Consider the following 21,078-nt stretch of genomic DNA (forward strand, 5'->3'; position numbering starts at 1 on the left):
TACATTGTTTTGGTTGAAATCATATCAAGTTTACTTTCTGTACTGCATTTCATTCATCATTGCATTGTCTTTGAAGCCATATGAGCATTCTCAGCTACTTTATCCTCTCTATATCAACTTCTAAGCCATTAAAAAGAGTGTACCACTATAACATTATCCATTGTTGCTCAACATCATATTCTCAAGTGTGATATCAAATATGAATTTATTATAAAAGTGTGATATATATATATATATATATATATATATATATATATATATATATATATATATATATATATATATAGTTTAATTTTCAAATAAACCTTTTAATTTGCAAAGCAAACCTACTTCTTGGCTCAGTGGGGTCACGGGGATTCTAAGAGAGGGTTGTTATATAAGGTGTGTCATCCAGAGTAAACAAACTGGACATAAAAATATATAAATAAGGGTTTCCCTCAGCATCCCAGACTAGGCATTGACTTAGCTGTAGTGTTGAATTGAATCTGCTTACAATACACAAGTGTTTCAGAGCGCGACGAGGCAAGGGAGGGGAACAAGGGAAGACAAAAACAATGATCTTACTAGGCCCTGTGACTGTGATGCTGGAAATGCATCAGAGGGACAGGGCCTCCTTATCCTTGTCCTTTACTGCTTTTTATCGTGTGTTCTGTCATGTTTTCCACGCAGGAGTTCATGTGGGATTCCTGGCGGTGCAGCTCTCTCTCTTTTGGTTTGGTGAACAGACCCATGGGATATTCTTATGGCACCCATGTGTAGGGTGCAACCCTGTGCCCCTAGTGTATGTTGTTGAGCACCTATGTGTGACCCACAGAGCAGGGTACGGGCTGGTGGCAGCTCTGTGCTGAAATGCCTTGTGCCCTGAGCGTCCTCCATTTTGGGATGCCCAGGCCCTGTCATTTGGAATCGGTAGATTCCGGATGGAGACAAAATGGCCCCATGGCCTCGGCCTCTTGCCTTCCATCACCTGTTACCTTGATCTTCCCGAAGTACCGGGAAGCCCTGCCTCTGTCCGTTCCCCCTGACTGGCTGTTGGGTGGAAGTTCCATATATGGTAGTGTGGGGATGTGCCGACCAGACTGGCTGGAGCCTTCTCAATGACCGTATGTTGTGGGTATGCCTGTGGGTGGGACCTGGGTGAATGGAGTGTGTGACGAATATGCATTCTATGTTGTGGCTGTCTAGTATCTGGTGGTTGACACAATGATTGAGACAGCCCTGCCCGAAACCGGTATGAATGCAGCTTGGAGCGTTGAATGGCTTGGTACTTGTCCCAATACACATAACTTGTTGTGAGTGTCTGGAGAGAAGTGAATGGCCTTAAGGCCCTGTGTGCCTGATTGGCTGCCTGCCTGCATGAATGACCGTAGTCATGATTGGATGCTTAAGTGTGACCCCGCGGAATGAATGGGAGATCAACAGTATATCTGGGGACCTCTCACTGCTAGGAATCGTGTTCAGAAGCTTCACTTCCACTACGACGAGTAACTGGAGTAACTGAAGCTTTATCTTGAAACCCTGCTGGAAGAGAAGAATTGCTGCTGCTCTCCTTCGCAATCTGAAAGTGTCAGTGCTTCAAGAACTGACCTAGAGAGGACCTGCTAAGGCACCCTCTTCCGGAGCTACGAGGGACCTTCGTGCACAGCGGATCTTTGCCTAAGCTCCCTGGTAGACAGACCTTCGACAGGCTGCCGACCCGATATGGGGATTGCTGTGGAACTCCAAGGAGAAGCACCCAGATTGTTGTCCACCACTGTCGACGACTGCCGTCGCCGACTGGAGCCGCCGTGCTCCCGTTGCCTAAGAACTTCATTGATCTAGGGACGCTCTCATCCGAATCGTCGCTGCTGTATCCTGCTGGAGAAGGCTTGACCGTTGACGCGCCAAGGAGCATCCAGTGGTGGGTTTCCCGCCACCGAAAGACTACAGAGACGCCGACGACTCGACACCTTTGCTGGACCACAGTTCTTCAACTCTTTGCAGTCCAGAACTATCGACACCGAGGTGCCCCGCACGCCTCTTCCTGGCAAGACGTTTACGCTTCCCCATCAACGAGCACCGCTAGGAACGACGCAGCCATTTCACTGTCGTAGCTCGACCTGTTCTCCGTCGGACGTTCAATGACCCGGTACTCCTACCTGAAAGGGAGGACACTCAAGAAGGGCCGTCGATTCCCCTATGCGGAACGCTACAACGCCAAGGTACTTTGGGGTTGCAGAACTATTGGAAAGTCTAGTGTGAACAACATATGGACTGGGCTTGTATCTTTCTTTTACAGGTTGCCCAGGTGGGGGGATCTCCACACAGAACTGTGTCTAGGTAACCGGGCCAGTATTCTGCCAATTGCTCAACCATCTTGCTTTCCTTCCTCTCTCTACTGCTGGTTTCCTCTTTATTTTGATCTGTATGTCATTCTGACCGTATGCACTTCAATGAGATCTAATAACGTTAGTGGTACCACTTTAGAAACTGTACATATTTACCATTGTTGATGTTCGGAGTACAAAGTGAGTTATCGTGATATTGTATATACCTTTGAACATTAATTATATAAAGACTGTGTTGTAACCGATACAGTGTGTGGACATTCCTTTGTAGGTGCTTGGGGACTACACTGTACTTAAGAACCAGCCCGCATCACCTCCTGAGAAGCTAGGCCTTGATTGCTTGACCACGTACCAATAATCGAGATTCTTGGCAGGGGTCCTCTGTGCCTCTCCTCTACCATATAGAGAGCAGAAGTGCAGACACCCCCCCCTCCAGTCTTTACAGCTGGTGGCAGCGGTGGGATGCTTATGGTTTTAAGTCTCAGTGTATAACCGTGCCACTTACGAAGGATATCTGCACTTTGTTAAATTAAGGTTTAGTCGTGTACAAGATAACTGCATTACAAGCAATGGAATCTATTGCGAATGGTAAATTGACTCGGATGAGCTTAGAGGCTCTCCAGAGTGCTTGTGAAGCCAGGGAATTAGACTTTGTGGATAAATCTAGGGCTGAGCTGATAACTGCCCTGGTGGACTACCAGATCGATTGTGAAACTCTTGAAGGGGGGGATGCAAGCAATGAGTACTCTACCACGGGGGTTGTTGCCGAATATGATTCTGGGAATGCCACCATTCCTGCTGCCTCTGTTCCAAACCCCAGCAGTTCCTTGGAACTTGAGTTATTAAGGATGAATATCACAAGTTGGAAATTGATGCTGAGCTTAAGAAAAAAGGAGTTGGCACAGCAAGTGGAGCTCGAAAATATCTTGAACTCAAAGACAAGGTCACTGAATATCAGCGAATCCAGCTAGAGAAAGCTTGAGTGAAGACTTCAGCGAAACCAGTTGAGAGTGTCAGGTCCCCAGCAACCAAGTTCATGAAAGATTTGGTTGGTGTGTATGCAGAGGGTTCTGATATCCTTCAATGAATTGAAGCATTTGAAGTGGCATGTGCAATTCACAATGTTGATAAGAGAGATTGGGCTAAGTGTTTCTTAAGCAGAGTGCCTCAAACTGGATATGACTGTATTCTGTACTGAGTGTGGAAGAAAGGGGTCCGTATGAGTGCATGAAGTCTGCCTTAATCGCCAGGTTTGGCAAAACGCCTACCCAATATCTTAAACCGTTCAGGGATTTTAAGAAACAAGAGAATGTGTCTTGGGTTAACTGGGTGAGTGCTGCACATATGAACATGATGGAGTGGATTGATGGTTACAAAGTGAAAACGTTTGTTGAATTGTCTCAGGTCTTGTTTTTTGAGCATTTTTCGGAAGCCTGTTCACCAGAGCTGCGTCTGTATGTTGCTGACCAGAACATTTTGGACCCCTTTAAGCTGGCTAGGTTGGCTGACAAGTGGGTTTCCCACCGGGTGTCCCCTAAGGACACCAGTGGGAAGGACAAGGACAAACAAAAGGGGGCCTCTCAGAAAGCTGAGGAGTCCAAAAAGCAGTCACAGTCGGGAAAAACCAAACCCTTCCTCTCTGAAGACCCAAAAACCTCGAGGGGATAAGTCTGTTGTGGGTGGGAGTAAGAGTAGCGGTCCGCCTGCTGCAAAGCAGGGTCCCAGTGGCTCCAGTATCATACCCCCGCACTCCTGGCACTTGTTGGGATTGTGGGGCTCTGGACCACCTAAGGGGTGACCCCAAGTGTAAGGGTAAGGCACTTGGAGTCCAGGCTGCCAGCCCGACCTGCCTCTACTCCGTACCCGAGGTGGAGGCCACTGTCCTCCCCTCCTCTACTGGGATCACCTTTGATGCTCCCATAGAGATTTCCTTAATGTCCCCTGGGGCCTGGGACCAGTACACAGATGTACTAGCGACTATCCCACAAAACACTTGTAGGTTTTTGAGAAGTGTCCTCTTGAATGACCAGCCTTCTACTGGTTTGAGAGACACTGGGGCAAGCATGACAGTGGTGGACAGGACCCTGCTCAAGCCAGAGGACTATGTAGGTGCTCCTCTGAGAACCCCCAGGTTAGCTGGTGGGCCACTCAAATTATCGCCTGTAGCCTTAGTCAACATTACGATTGGAGACAAGACAGCAAAGCTTCCGGTCCTGGTTCAGGACAACGTGCCTGCGAACATTTTGTTGGGAAACGATTTGGTCGAATTGGGAATGATCACGGATGGTCTACCCATGACTGCTGTGGCAGTCACCAGATCACAGGTCACACAAGGTCCGGCTGCGAGCCCGGTACCCTTGCCGATGGGGAAACCCAAGGCACAAAAGAAAAGGAGGAGTAAGAAGGCCGCCCCTGTGGAGGGAGCCCCTGCTCGTCCCGCTGTTCCGACAGCACCCATTGGGATCCATGCTCTGGACAGGCTGGGTCCAGTGGTAATTGCCTTCTCGACTCCTGTGGGAGACGAGCCAGAAGACTTTCCTGTGGGAGAGGCTCTTAACCCGTGGATCATCCCAACCTTCAATGCATGTTGGCTGAAGGGGGACCCTCCCGGGCGGACTTCTGTAAGGGACAGAGAGAGTGCCACTCTCTCTAGGATCTGAGGACACAGGCCCTGTCCCAGGCACAAGGAGAAGTGCCTAGGACATTTTGGATTTATTGGGAGGGTGAGCTCCTTGTTAGTGAGCCCACTAAGCCTGTACCTGGTGCCATCAAGAGGTTGGTGGTACCCCAGGTTTACAAGCCCTTCCTGCTGCAGTTGGCTCATGAGGTGCCCTTAGCTGGTCATCTTGGGACCAAGAAGACAAAGCAGCGGCTCTCGTCCCATTTCTACTGGCCACGGATGGGAGTAGAAGTGGATTCCCACTGCAGGACCTGCCCAACTTGTCAGTTGTCTGGCAAGACTGGAGGCAGAGTCATCGCCCCACTGTAACCATTGCCAGTGGTTGGCACACCGTTTGAGAGGGTGGGCATCGACATCGTCGGTCCCCTTGACCATCCCACGTCGGGTGGACATCGGTTGATCCTAGTCTTGGTAGATCATGCCACTAGGTACCCTGAGGCTATACCCCTTAGGACGGTTACGGCCAAGGTGGTTGCCAGGGCTCTCCTGGGCATTTTAAAGTGTGTTGGATTCCCTAAGGAGGTTGTATCTGATAGAGGATCCAACTTCATGTCAAATTACATGAAAACCATGTGGAAAGAATGCAGAGTAACTTACAAATTCTCCACCTCTTACCACCTCAGACCAATGGTTTGGTTGAGAGATTTAACAAAACTCTCAAGGGCATGTTAGGTGCTTTGGAAGAGCCCCTCAGGAAGAAGTGGGATCTTCTCCTGCCCTGCCTGCTGTTTGCTTCAGGAGAGGTACCTCAAAAGGGTGTAGGTTTCAGCCCATTTGAGTTACTCTTTGAACATCCTGTGAGGGGGCCTCTTGCCTTAATCAGATAAGGTTTGGAAGCCACCCCTCCTGGACCTGCCGAGCAAGTGGGGGACTATGTGTTAGGCCTCAGACGGAGGATGACACAGATGATGGGTCAAGCAACAGCGAATCTTAAGGCCAGCCAGGAATTGAATAAGTACTGGCACGAACTTAAGGAATCACAAGTGGATTGGACTCCGGGACAGGAGGTCCTCGTGATGGAGGCTACCAAGCCTCGGCTTTGGCAGACAAATGGACTGGACCCTTCAGGATCATCTCCAAGATGGGAAAAGTCAATTATCTGGTTGACATGAGAGCCTCTGGGGTAGCCCCTCAGGTATTCCATGTTAACAGGCTCAAGCCTTTCCACAGGCGGTCCGAAGTCTCATGTCTCTTGCTAGCTTCAGGGCAAGAAGAGGATGAGAGTGAGCCCCTTCCTGATTTGCTACATAGCAACCCTCAGGATGGCTCTGTGGAGGGAGTACATCTTTCTCCCGATCTAACAACAGAGCAGCAGAGGGCCTGCAGGGCTCTGCTCCAACAATACGCCTCTCTGTTTTCACTGACACCAGGCCTTACACCGTGGTGTAGGCACGAGAATGACACTGGTGACAGTGTGCCTGTCAAAAGCAGGTGCTACCGTATGTCAGATACCGTCAAAACCACATCCAGGCTGAGGTCACCAAGATGTTGGATCTGGGTGTTATTGAACCCTCAACCAGTCCCTGGTCCAGTCCCGTGGTCCTTGTCCCCAAGGCAAGTTCCCAGGCAGGTACCAAGGATTGGAGATTCTGTGTGGACTACCGAGGAGTCAATGCCGTCACCAAAACTGACGCGCACCCACTGCCCCAGGCTGATGAGCTCGTGGACACGATAGGTGCTGCCAAAATTGTGAGCACCTTCGACCTTACCTCAGGCTATTGGCAAATAGCTCTGATGCACCATGCCAAGGAAAAGACGGCGTTCTCAACACCAGTGGGAATCTACCAGTTTAGAGTCATGCCTTTCGGGTTGAAGAACGCCCCTGCCACTTTCCAGAGATTAGTCAACCATGTGCTCAGTGGGCTGGAGGCCTTTTGTGTTGCCTACTTAGACGACATTGCCATCTACAGTTCCACCTGGGAGGAGCATTTGACTCATCTGGATAAAGTGTTGCAGGCTTTAGAAAGGGCTAACCTCACTATCATGGACACCAAGTGTCAGATAGCTCAGGGGAAAGTCACGTATCTTGGTCATGAGGTAGGAGGGGGTCAGATCCAACCTCTCCCCAGTAAAGTACAGGATGTACATGACTGGGAGACTCCCACTACTCAAACCCAGGTGAGAGCCTTTTTGGGCCTCACAGGGTATTACCGCAATTTCATGGCAGACTATGGAACCATAGCTCCCCCCCTGACAGCTCTGACTTCACCCAAGCAACCGAGGAAGGTTAATTGGGCGGAAGACTGTCAGAGGGCCTTTGATAACTTGAAAGGAAGTCTGTGTCGGACACCCATGTTGTGTGCGCCTGATTACAGCAAGCCCTTTATCATTCAAACTGACACCTGCAACACCTGAATTGGAGCGGTATTGTCCCAGTTAGATGACAAAGGAAGAGAACATCCGATCATATTCATCAGTAGACAACTTAAGGGTAGGGAACTTAGGTGGGCTACTGTTGAAAAGGAATGTTTTAGTATAGTTTGGAGCCTTAGGCATTTTAGACCCTACCTTACCGGGTCTACCTTCAAGGTCCAAACAGATCATAAGCACCTTATGTGGCTTATACCGATGAAGGGTGAAAACCCAAAACTGCTCAGGTGGTCCATTAGTCTGCAAGGACTAGACTTTACCATTGAGCACAGACCAGGGAAGAGTCACGATAAAGCAGATGGCCTTTACAGAAGGTATGTTGACCATCTGGATGAGGGTGCCTATCCCGTGGGAGATTAGGCACCCTAACCTCAGTCTGGGGGGGTGCAACTGTGATTCTGGAAATGCATCGGAGGGACAGGGCCTCCGTATCCTTGTCCTTTACTGCTTTTTATCGTGTGTTCTGTTGTGATTTCCATGCAGGAGTTCATGTGGGACTCCTGGCTGTGCAGCTCTCTCTCTTTTGGTTTGGTGAACAGACCCATGGGATACCCTTATGGCACCCATGGGTAGGGGTGCAGCCCTGTACCCCTAGTGTATGTTTTTGGGCACGTGTGTGTGACCCACAGAGCAGGCTACGGGCTGGTGGCAGCTCTGTGCTGAAATGCCTTGTGCCCTGAGCGTCCTCCATTTTGGGATGCCCAGGCCCTGTCATTTGAAATCGGTAGATTCCAGATGGAGAAAAAATTGCCCCCATGGCCTCTTGCCTTCCATCACCTGTTACCTTGATCTTCCTCAAGTCCAGGGAAGCCCTGCCTCTGTCCCTTCCCCCTGACTGGCTGTTGGGTGGAAGTTCCATATATGGTAGTGTGGGGAAGTGCCGACCAGACTGGCTGGAGCCTTCTCAACAACCGTATGTTGTGGGTACGCCTGTGGGTGGGACCTCTGTAAATGGAGTTTGTGACGAATATGCATTCTATGTTGTGGCTGTCTAGTATCTGGTGGTTGACACAATGATTGAGACAGCTCTGCCCGAAACCGGTATGAATGCAGCTTGGAGTGTTGAATGGCTCGGTACTTGTCCCAATACACATAACTTGTTGTGAGTGTCTGGAGAGAAGTGAATGGCCTGAATGCCCTGTGTGCCTGATTGGCTGCCCTCCTGCATGAATGACCGTAGTCATGATTGGATGCTTGAGTGTGACCCATCGGAATGAATTGGAAATGAACAGTATATCTGGGGACCTCTCATTGCTAGGAATTGTGTTCAGAAGCTGAAGTCCACTACGACGAGTAACTGGAGTAACTGAAGCTTGATCTTGAAACCCTGCTGGACGAGAAGAATTGCAGTTGCTCTCCTTCGCAATCTGAAAGCGACTGTGCCTCAGGAACTGACCCAGAAAGGACCTGGTAAGGCGACCTCTCCTGAGCTACGAGGGACCATCGTGCACAGCGGATCTTTGCCTAAGCTCCCTGGTAGACAGATCTTCGACAGGCTGCCAACCCGATACGGGGATTGCTGCGGAACTCCAAGGAGAAGCGCCCGGACTGTTGTCTGCCACTGTCGATGACCGCCATCGCCGACTGGAGCCGCCGTGCTCCCGTTGCCTAAGAACTTAATTGATCCAAGGACACTCTCGTCCGGATCGTCGCTGCTGTATCCTGCTGGAGAAGGCCTGACCGTCGACGCGCAGAGGAGCATCCACCGGTGGGTTTCCCACCACCCAAAGACCACAGAGACGCCGATGACTCGACGCCCTTGCTGGGCCACAGTTCTTCAACTCTTTGCGGTCCAGAACTATTGACACGAGGTGCCCCACACGCCTCTTCCTGGCAGGGCGTTTATGCTTCCCCCGTCAACGAGCACCGCTAGGAACGACGTGGCCACTTCACTGTCGTAGCTCGACCTGTTCTCCGTCGGACGTTCGACGACCCGTGACTCCTGCCTCAAACGGACGATACTCAAGAAGGGCCGTCGATTCCCTGATACCGAATGCTACAATGCCAAGGTACTTTGGGGTTGTAGAACTATTGGAAAGTCTAGTGTGAACAATATATGGACTGGGCTTGTATCTTTCTTCTACAGGTTGCCCAGGTGTGGGGATCTCCACACAGAACTTTGTCCAGGTAACGTGGCCAGTATTCTGCCAATTGCTCAACCATCTTGATTTCCTTCCTCTCTCTACTGCTGGTTTCCTCTTTATTTTGATCTGTGTGTCATTCCGACCGTATGCACTTTAACGAGATATAATAACGTTAGTGGTACCACTTTAGAAACTGTACATATTTACCATTGCTGATTTTCAGAGTACAAAGTGAGTTATTGTGATATTGTATATACCTTTGAACATTAAATATATAAAGACTGTGTTTTAATCGATACAGTGTGTGGACATTCCTTTGTGGGTGCTTGGGGACTACACTGTACTAAAGAACCAGCCTGCATCACCTCCTGAGGAGCTAGGCCTTGATTGCTCGACCACGTACCAATAATAGAGAATCTTGGCAGGGGTCCTCTGTGCCTCTCCTCTACCATATAGAGAGCAGAAGTACAGACACCCCCCTCCAGTCTTTGGAGTGACATTGAGAACGCAGAAGTGGAGGGGGGAGCGAAGGGGGAAAGTGTAAGAGAGAGGGGAAAAGTGGAAGGTGCTGAGCAAGGGATAAAACAATACAAAAGGTAGTGCCGCCAGCAAGGTGGCAAGTGCAGGTGGTTTGCGTGTTCTCAGTAAATGGTTTGTTCCTTACAATCTATGTGCTCATTTAAATTAAAACTGTATATTTGTCTTTTCAAGTCAAAGTCGAACAACTATTCTGTTTGAAGAACAATAAATTGCCTAACATGCATACACACATCACATATTCCTTACATAGCACAAACAGTATTGTGGAACTCAAAATGTTAACCATACTGGTATTAGTCTATGAGCATCAGATAAATTAAGTAGTTAACAATTATTTAATAATCTGAACTATATCAATATGCTAAGAAAAACACAGGTTTGGCAGAAAAAGTTACAAAACGTTTGGTGCTCAACACTCCTACATACATTAGAGATACCATGCATACACTTGAAATTCTTGACAATCTGGATTTCCAAAACAATTGCTGGCTAGTTACACTAGATGTCAAAGCATTATACACTTCCATAGATCATCAGAAAGCATTAGAAAGTGTTGATTTTCTTTTCCGTTAATTTTCTGCATCCTTTTTTTTCAATCATATCGCAATGGTGAAGGAGTTTTTGTTATTTACTTTACAGAACAATGTTTTTGTTTTCAACAATGTATATTTTAAGCAATTAATTGGGGTGGCTATGGGTGCCAGCTTTGCACCAGCACTGGCCAATGCATTCATGCATTTGTTTGAACAAAAATGTGTATTTGTCAATGCTGCCTACCGTCCCTCTTTGAAATTGTGGAAAAGATATATAGATGATGTTCTACTAATTTGGTCTGGTAAACAAGAATTAATGCTAGAATTTGTGGCTTATCTTAATCACAATGATTGTGGTATACAAATTACGTCCACTATAAGTCAAACTCACATTGACTTCTTGGATCTTTCAATTGATCTCACCCCTAAAGGGTTCGTGACAAAAACTTTCCGTGTACTTCTGTTAATTCAATATTGCATGCGGACAGCAGCAACAAAAATCATGTCAAATTCAATATCCCTAAAGGAGAGTATATTCGTGCCAAGAGGAACTGCTCTGATCCTAAGGATTTTGACCATGAAAGCATTGCCATTAAATCACGGTTTCTTGAGAGAGGCTATCACCATAGCTGTCTCGACAAAGCGCTTGCCTCAGTATGACAGCTGAAGAGAGCAGATTTGTTAGTCCCTAAAACCAGAGAGAAGTCATCCATTACTCAAAAAATCAGGTTTATCACTAGATTCAACTCAGACAGTCACAAGATCCACAGAATTTTGGAGAAACATTGGGACCTGCTACACCTTGATTGCGACAGTGCCAACTGGCTTGATCCCTTTGCAAGCATCACATTTAGCAAAGGCAAATCACTTAAAAACAAACTCTGCCCTTCATTTATGAGCTCATCCACTCCCAAAACTACGTGGTTATACTCTGCCTGTGCTGCGGGTTTCCACAAATGTGGATTCTGCAGCATGTGCAAGTAAACCATGGAAACTTCACAGGTCTCCTTTGGGGCTAGAGGAGACCACATCATTCATTCATTTCTGAACTGCAATTCCAAATTTGTTGTCTATTGTATAATCTGTATTTGTGGATTGAAATATATTGGTGGCACCATCTGACCCTTAAAGATTCGTATCAGAGAACATCTCACCACAATTGGCAGTCAGGAATCCAAATATCCACTAGCCAATCATTGCCAAAAATTGCACCAATTAGATAATAAGGATGACATCCGATTTGTGGGTCTATGTAAAGTGCTATTGTCACCCAGAGGGGGCAATTTAATGCTGAAGTTACGTCAATTGGAAGCGAGACTTATCTACAAATATCGCACTGTGTTTAATGGGTTAAACTCTGATCATGAATTTGCAACCTTCTTGTGAACATTAATTTGTCTATTGTTCATGCTTTTATTCAGGTTTCATAATTCCAATTTTTCTGTGGACATGTGTGTATCTAATTCATTTCCTGTTGTTCTTACAGGCTTTGTGACATAGTGACACAAGTTTTCTTATATATGTTTATTTTGTTGTTTATATGTAATCAGGAGTGTATTAATTCGTTTCTCCACAACTGATAGTAGCAGGTTCTCCTATTGTTTATGACTCACCAGCAGCGCACTCACAGACAGCAATTGTAAATATATTACTCAAATTCAGGGTTCTTACTACCGCTTGCAATGGGCTAGCGACCACAATGAATTGTAGTCAGTTCACTCCTGGGAATGATTCACACAATAGTGCCAGGCACACGCGGCATAGCGCGATATGGCTCCTTTTCAATTTCGTTTTTGTAACAGGGTTGTTTTTTTTTTTTTACCGAATATACTTATTTTTTCTAATTGGAAATCCAATATGTTTTAATTTCCTCCTTGGCACGCAATCAATCTGTTTATGAAGTCGGGTTTAGTTTCCCTAGTATTGTTTCCATTGAATTCAGCAAGTCCAATATGGCGGATTTATTTCAATGCAACATGGCCATGTTTGAATCACTCAGCCTTTCCCTGCTTAGCTGCAGCTTTCTATTTTAGTCCTGTTTCTATCTTCGCAGCCCGGGCTGCTTCCTTTCACATCACTTTGGCGTTTCCTGCTGTGCTGGTAAGACGGTTTTTTCATGGCCCCACTGACACTTGTAATTAGTGCACTTGCATGTCTCAATTCAGCAATACTTGATTCTCTCTAGTACCAGTCAATTACTCTCTGGATTTAGATTGTGTAATGCTTGGTGTGTTTGCTTCCTAATCACATTGTCATTACATAACTTAGTTGGTACGTTACAATTGCTTTTGCAATTCATGATGCTTAGAAATTTTGTGTTTCCTACAGAAATTACCGTAATTACGAAGCCGTGAGGTACAATTTTTCTTTTTCAATTGCTTTTTAGTCTACATCACATCTTTTCACTCAATTTGGTTACATCCTTTCATAATCTCTCTTTTCTTTACGATTTCACAGAGTTTTCTGGCACTGTCCTTCATTCAATTTATCTTAGGTCCCATCTCCCATTTACAGGTACTGTTGTAATTGGCACCTTTTTGGAAATAATCTGGTATATATCTCTGCTTCTAATTTTACTTACATAAGAAGTACCCATTATTGGGCTTTTTGGTCAACCTTGCCTCTTTGAATGCGCTGTTACAGTGACTCCTGTGGATGCATGTTCATTTTTTGTACCTTTTTGTTTGCCTTGCTTCCTGTTTATTTCTTGCATCCCGGCACCATGGATTCTCCATTCATTTCAACATCATCCAATATGTGGTACTGTGTCTTTTTTATTACCTACCACTGATGCTGTGGTTTCCCTTATTTTTATCATGACCTTTGATATAATGTGACTGTTCAATCCTTCTTTTCTTTTATGTTGTGACCCTTTTTTTTTTATTATGCCATATGACAAAATTATCTACCTATACCTTTTGTTTGCCTCTGTGTTTTATGCCTCTTACCTTGTTTTTGAATTTACACAATGCATGGTTTTTATACCAGCAGTATTTGTTTATTGGTGCATAATTGTCTATGATTTTGTTGTGTATTATGCTTAGTCTCGGATGAAGAGTCGGTTTAGACTCGAAACACGTGTCAGGCTACTTTGCAAATAAATCCATCAGACTTATAACCACATCTCTCTTCAATTACTTGCAACACATGCCTATATTGCACTCTTGGGCGCAGTGCGACTGAGAATTGCCTGTGCTCTATATCAATATGCAATTCCTTAACTCTCATATTTGCGAAGTGTTCAACTGCACTACATACTAGATCAGCATAATAGATTTCCTGAAATTTAGTTAAGTGTTTGTTTTGGTGTGCCACCCCAAGATTTCCTGTGGGCTCTTCAGGCCACCCCTATAAAATATCCTGGGGGCACCACTGTTTACATTAAGTTGTTTCAGTTCCCAACTGTTATTCATAACTTTTTTGGTTTTGCCAAATTTTTGTGGCGCAAGCCCCAAATTTGCCAAAACCATTGTTACAAAGATAGAGGGAAAAGGGCCTCTGAACGGCGAATATCTGGTCGGCATAGCAACCAGCAATGCCAATGAATGAACTTGCCAACTCACTAAAATCTCTTGTTCCAAACTGCTCAGCTGTACTACCCAATGAGGAGCTCCCTAACAAAATGTGCTCCAATCGGCAGATTGTAAAAAGCACGTCAGCCGGACTTTCCATTTTCCATCAGCACAGTGATTTTCCTAATTGGGCTTTTTTTGGGCTATTTTCACCAACAATCTCTGTGCCCCTTATATATTATTTTATAATCCAACTGTAATTGACATATATTGAAAAATGTTGTCTGTTTGGTTTCATGTCATGTTTTATTTGCCCTGACTTGAGAGAACTACATGAGCACTTCCAGTCTGTGAAACACTAGAAGACCACTTCACAGGCTTCATAGAAATATATCTCTCTGCAGTTCACCTTCCTATATGAGTCATTTAAACAGCATGCTCTTTCAAATACATGGAACCGTATTTGGATCAGATGGTAGAGTGCTGGTTCAGCATGCGAAAAGCAGCGGGATCGATGGCCGCATTCCCCAGTGGTGTTTCTTTTGTTGACATGTTTGTACTGCGTGTGTGCTCGAGACCTACATGCATGCAGTATACTGCACGCAATAAATCAATCCATGACTACGCCTGTAATAAGGCAGCAGGGAGCATGTGTTCTGTGTATAATGTATTACAGTTTATTTTCCCCAAAAAAATGCTCACGCTGAACAGTTGTGGAAAGCAACGTGTTGTGTACATGCACCACCATGAACACATGCTATTTTATGGAATTACAATAGCATGCGTGATAACGTGTTGAACCATGTTTGAATATTTACATTCACGCCATGTAGACGAGAACACATTCACACTACCTTCCCTCTCTCAACCCTCACCCACCCAAACCTGACTCTCTTTGCCCGTCCACTCTCTCTACCCCCACCCACCCTAACCCACTATCTCTACCCCCACCCAGCCTACCTCCACTCTCTGCATCCGCCCACCCTGGCTCACTCTCTCTGCACTCATCCTACCTTGACTCTCTCTACCCAAACCCACACACCCTACCCCCACTCTCTCTTCTCCCACCCACTGACCTTACTCCCACTCTCTCAACCCCCGCCGCCTACTCTACCCCCACTCTCTCTGCATCACCCAACCCTGCCCCACTCTCTCTACACCCACCCTTTCCACACTCTCTACAACCACCCACCCTACTGCCACTCTCTCTACGCCAACTCACGCACCCAACTCCCACTCTCTATACTTTCACCCACTGACAGTCCCCTACCCTACCCCCACTGTCTAACATGCCCCCACTCCCTCTATCCGCCCCTGACTGGCCCTACCACCGCTCTCTCTATGCCCACCCACTGACTACACCAACCTTCTCTACCTGTACGCACCAACCCTATCCCAACTCATTCTACCTGTACCCACACACCCTACCCCCACTCTATCTATGCCCACAGACCCTACCCCAATTCTCTCTACCTCCACTCACTGTAACCCCACCCACCCTACCCCATTATCTCTATCCCCAGTCAAACAACTCCCCTCTCTCTACCCCCAGCCACCCTACCCACCTTTATCTACACCCATCCACCCAATCCCACCCTCTCTATCCCACCCCAACACTCAACCCCCACTCCATCTACCCCACCCACCTTATCCCACTCACTCAATTGATCCCCACCCACCCTACTCCCAATCCTTCTATCCTCACCCACCCTAACCCCACTCTCTCTAGCTTCACCCACCAATCCAACCTCCACTCTCTCTACCCCCATTTGCCCACCATACCCCCACCCATTCTACCCTCACTCTCTCTACCATACTGCCACTTTCTTTACATACCATCACTCTCTCGACCCCCATCTATGGGATCCCCACACTCTACTCTCTATACACCTACTCACCCTACAACCACACACTCTACCACCACCCACTCACTCTAGGGCTGTCCACCCTACCTCCACTCTCTCTACCCCCGGCTCACGATAGCCCCACTCCCTCTACTGCCACCCACCAACCCTACGCCAACTCTCCCTACCAACACCCACCCTACCCCTACTCTTTCTACCCCATCTACCCTATCCTAACTCTCTTTACCAACACCCACCCTACCCCAACTCTCTCTAACCCTACCCACTCACGCTACATTCCCTCTATCTACCCCCACCAGCTCCACCCCCATTCTCTCAGACTGCCACAGTCAGTCTACCCCACCCACCCTATCCCCACTCTCTGCATCCACCCACCGTGCCCTACTCTCACTACATCCACTTTAAACCCACTCTCTCTGAACCCACCTACCGTACCCTCACTCTCTACCCCAACCCACACACCCTACCCCCACTCTCTTTTCTCCCACCCACTGACCCTACTCCTACTCTCTCTATCCCAGCCCCCTACCCAACCCCCACTATCTCTACCCCAGCCCCCTACCCTACCCCCATTCTCTCTGCATCCACCCACCCTACCCCACTCTCTCTACACCCATGCACCCTACCTCCAAACTCTCTACTTTCACCCACTGGCCCAACCCCACTCGCTCTATGCCAGTCCCCTACCCTACCACCACTGTCTACCTAGCCCCACTCTTTCTACCCAAACTGACCCACCCTACCCCCACTCTCTCTACCCCCACCCACCATAACCCAACTCTTTCTACCTGTACCCACCCACCCTAGCCCCACTCAATCTACCCCCACCCACCCTAACTTAATTCTCTCTACCCCAATTCAATCTATCCCCACCCACCTTACCCCACTCACTCTAGCCCTACCCTACCCCTGTGCTCTCTACCCCCACCCACTCTACCCCCCTTTATCTAGCCCATCCACCCAAACCCCACCCTCTCTAACCCAGACACCCACCCAAACCCCACTCTCTCTACCCCCACCAACCCTACCCCCAATCTCTCTAGCACCACCAACCCAAGCCCCACTCTATCTACCCCAATTGTCCTACCCCCACTCGCCCTACATACCCCCACTCTCTACCCCACCCATTCTACCCTCACTCTCTCTACCATACCCCCACTTTCTCTACCATACCCCCACTTTCTCAACCCCCACCTATGCTACCCCCACTCTCAACTCTCTCTAGACCAACCCACCCTACCCCCACTCTCTCTATCTCCACTGACTCTCTCTAGCCCCACCCACCCTACCCCCACTCTCTCTATCAGCACCCACCCTACCCCCACTCTCTCTACCACCACTCACCATACCGCAACATGCTATCTGCCCCTACCCACCCTACCCCAACTCTCTCTACCCCATCCACCCTATCTCCCGCTCTGCATCCACCCACCCTGACCCACTCTCTTTACAGCCACCCTAAGCTCACCCTCTCTACACCCACCCACCCTACCCTCACTCTCTCTACCTTAACCCACAACGCCTATCCCCACTCTACCCCCACCACTGACCCTACCCCCACTCTCTCTACCACAGGCCCCTACGATACCCCCAAACTCTCTGCATCCACCCACCCTGGCCCATTCTATCTACACTCACCCTGCCCCACTCTCTCTACACCCACACACCCTACCCCCACTCTCTCTACTTTCACCCACTGACCTTACCCCCACTTTCTCTATGCCAGTCCGCGACCCTACCCCCATTGTCTACCATGTCCCCACTCTCTCTACCCCCACTGAACCGCCCTACCCCCTCTCTCTCTATGCCCACCCACCGACTTTACACCCATTCTTTCTACCACCACCCACCCTAGCCCAAATCTCTCTACCTGTACCCATCCACCCTACCCCCACTCTATCTACCCACACACAACCACACTACCCCAATTCTCTCTACCCCACTCACTCTTTCACCACCCACCTTACCCCACTCTCTCTATCCCCACCCTACCCCCACTCTCTCTACCCCCACCCACTCTACCCCCTTTATCTACCCCTATACACCCAAACTCCACCCTCTCTAAAATCAGACCACCAGCCCAACCCCCACTCACTCTACGAAACCCCCACTCTCTCTACCCCCACCCACCCTAAGCCCACTCACTCAATCCCCACCCACCCTATCACCTCTCTCTATCCCCACCCACACTACCCCCACTCTCTCTAGCACCCCCGCCAACCCAATGTCCACTCTTTCTACCCTCATTCTCTCTACCCCCACTCACCCACCATAGCCTGACACTCTACCCACACCCATTCTACCCTCACTCTCTCTACCATACTCCCACTTTCTCTACATACCCCCACTCTCTCGACCCCCACCTATACTACTCCCACTCCACTCTCTCTACACCCACCCACCCTACCCCCAAACTCTCTACCTACACCTACTCTCTCTAGCCCCACCCACCTTACCCCCGCTCTCTCTACACCCACCAACCCTACCCCAACTATTTCTACCCCGACACACCCTACCCAACTTTCTGTACGCCGCCCACCCACCCTACCACAATTCTCTAGCCCCACCAAACCGCCCTACCCAAACTCTTCCTACGCCCACCCACACTCTTTGTCCTCACTCACCCACCCTACCACCACTTTTTACCACTGCCAATGATACCCCAATCTCGCTACCCCACTGTTTCTACAGCCACCCACCCTACTCCCACTCAGTCTACCCCCAACCCCCACCAACCCAAAACCCACTCTCTCTAACTCCGATCCACCTTACCCATCTCTCTCTTCCACCCAACTATCACTACTCCCATCCACCCAGCAATAAACCCTCTACCCATACCCATTCTGACAGCCCTTTCTACCCACAACCATGCTGCCCACTATCTCTACCACCACCCATGCTAACAACTCTCTCTACCCCACCCACCCTACCCTCACCCTCTCTACCCCACCAAAACAGCCTACTTCCCCTCTCTCTACCCCATACACATGCCCTAACCCCTCTCTCTATCCCCACCCATCGTACCGCCTCTTTCTCTAATCAACACTACCACCTCGCTCATTGCCCCAACAACCACCATCAGTCGACGGAGCATGCCAAAAATGAGCTAATGTGGCTTGGACAGCGGCAGAGAAACCAACCAATAAAAGACAAGAAGGGGTTTATTTTTGGCTGAATGGACCAATCAGATATGTATTCTGAAACTGTATGAAGTATTGCATCATTCTCAAAAAGTCTATAAAAGGCAAGCTGATTGTACGAGCCCTGTGTGCTTCCAGTGTATCTTTCTGAATTTGTATTAAAGATGACTGTGAACTTCATCTGGGCACCCATTCCTTTGTTCTGTGCGAGAGTCCAAAGATGTCCAGGCGGTGGAGGCAATGCAGAGTGTCCCCCTTTACAGATGGCACCCTCTGTCAATGGCTTCCTCCCTTGCTCTATTCCCCTTCTCATTCTATTGCACACCTGCACCCCTTATCACATCCCCCTTTCAAACGTTGCGCTCTCCTTCTTGCAACCTGGTGCCAATAAATGCAAATTGTAAAGACCAGTAGCAAATACCAAAACTGTTGCCACTGCCAATGCTTGTTCTTATATACATTACTGAAGTGGGAAAACCACTTCTCCTGGAAGACCGGGTTAATCTGGATCTCCAGTTGTTCACACTAAATAGAGTTAATTGTAGATCAGAAGTTCCTTTCCTGCTTAAGGGTGATCACTGCTAACATTGTTTGCACGTCCCTCTGCAACATCGATGCCGGTGCTCAATCAGCCAGTTTTATAAGGCTGTACACATTCTTTAATCAATAGTATTTTTCTAGTTTGGAAAACAGAAGATGATAATATGCTAATCTTTGTCCTCATTTCCCTTCCTTTTCCTAATACCTGCACATCATAAGTATGGTAGTGGGATCTAGCATTTCACTTCTTCTTCCAGGTTATTTTGTCCATCCTTTCTTTCAAAAAGATGTACAACACGCACGACATACATACCTACTCAAATTCTTCCTTACTTAAATTCATCATGTTCACATTAAGACATCTATTGCACTTTTCTACCTTCTTCCAATTCCAAATTATATGATTTATTTGCAGGGTTAAAGGGGAAGTTCACACAAAAATTGTATTGTCCCGCTCGTTGGGGCATGAATTTTTAAGCATACAATAATCGTCTTAAAAAATGTTCCTATGCATCTTACCTTAGTTTTCCTCACTTTTACACATGTGAAAACAACAGGTTGGGTGCCGCCATCTTGTACTTATCTTATCAGTTGATGCATCTCTCTGAGTTCAAGTGCCCTCGTGGCAAGAATACAGATCGGCCGCCCCACAAACTGACATCACTAGTCCAAATTATATGCTCTACCTATGTCCATGACGTTTGTAGCCAGCGTAGCCAAACATGTCTCGTCATCACCCATGCCATTATATTACTTAACACAGAACCAGGAGAATAAACACACACATCCCCTCACAGTGCATAACTTTTATTTCTTGTCCAAAATAGGAGAGCAAAACATTTTTTTAAAGAAAACATCAATAGTCTGCAATCTAATAAGTGCTTTTATTTTGCATTGAACGTTCACAAGAGAAGATTAGGTCCACGAAATGAAACAATATCTTTTTGCAATACCACTTATAGCTAGCAAACATTGCATGCTTCAAATGTTCTTTATAACTCCCTCATGATACGCCGATTGTAATCAGCGATTGATCAATCCCAGATCGATCAATCGTAGTACTCTTATTCTTGTGTGTCGAAATGTTACACCAGCAAAACATTCTAATGATGCACATTGTTTTCCGTTCGTGAGAAGATATGGATTATTTGCACTTTCAAGTGCAATGCTTTCGCTTCAGCACGTTTTTACATCATAAACACTGACAGGTTGCGCCTTATTGCTGGTAGTGCCAAAAGCCAGATTGGTCCCTGTGAGTCGGCTGACATAACGGTTATACAATAAGCACCGTTTATGATTATCTGCCAACGTTGATTGAAAAATCTATCTGACGCTAGCTAGAAAATATGGCATGTGAAGAACAGAACAAGATAGCTGTGTAGATAACAGAACAAAAGTATATATTTTAGTACCGTTCTGTAATTGAATATAATAAGTTACCCTAAAATTCAGAACCGGATGAAACCTAATCATAAACACAAACCACA

This window comes from Ambystoma mexicanum, chromosome 1q (genome assembly GCF_040938575.1).
Source record: "Ambystoma mexicanum isolate Mex_15411 chromosome 1q, UKY_AmexF1_1, whole genome shotgun sequence".
In the NCBI taxonomy this organism is placed as follows: domain Eukaryota; kingdom Metazoa; phylum Chordata; class Amphibia; order Caudata; family Ambystomatidae; genus Ambystoma; species Ambystoma mexicanum.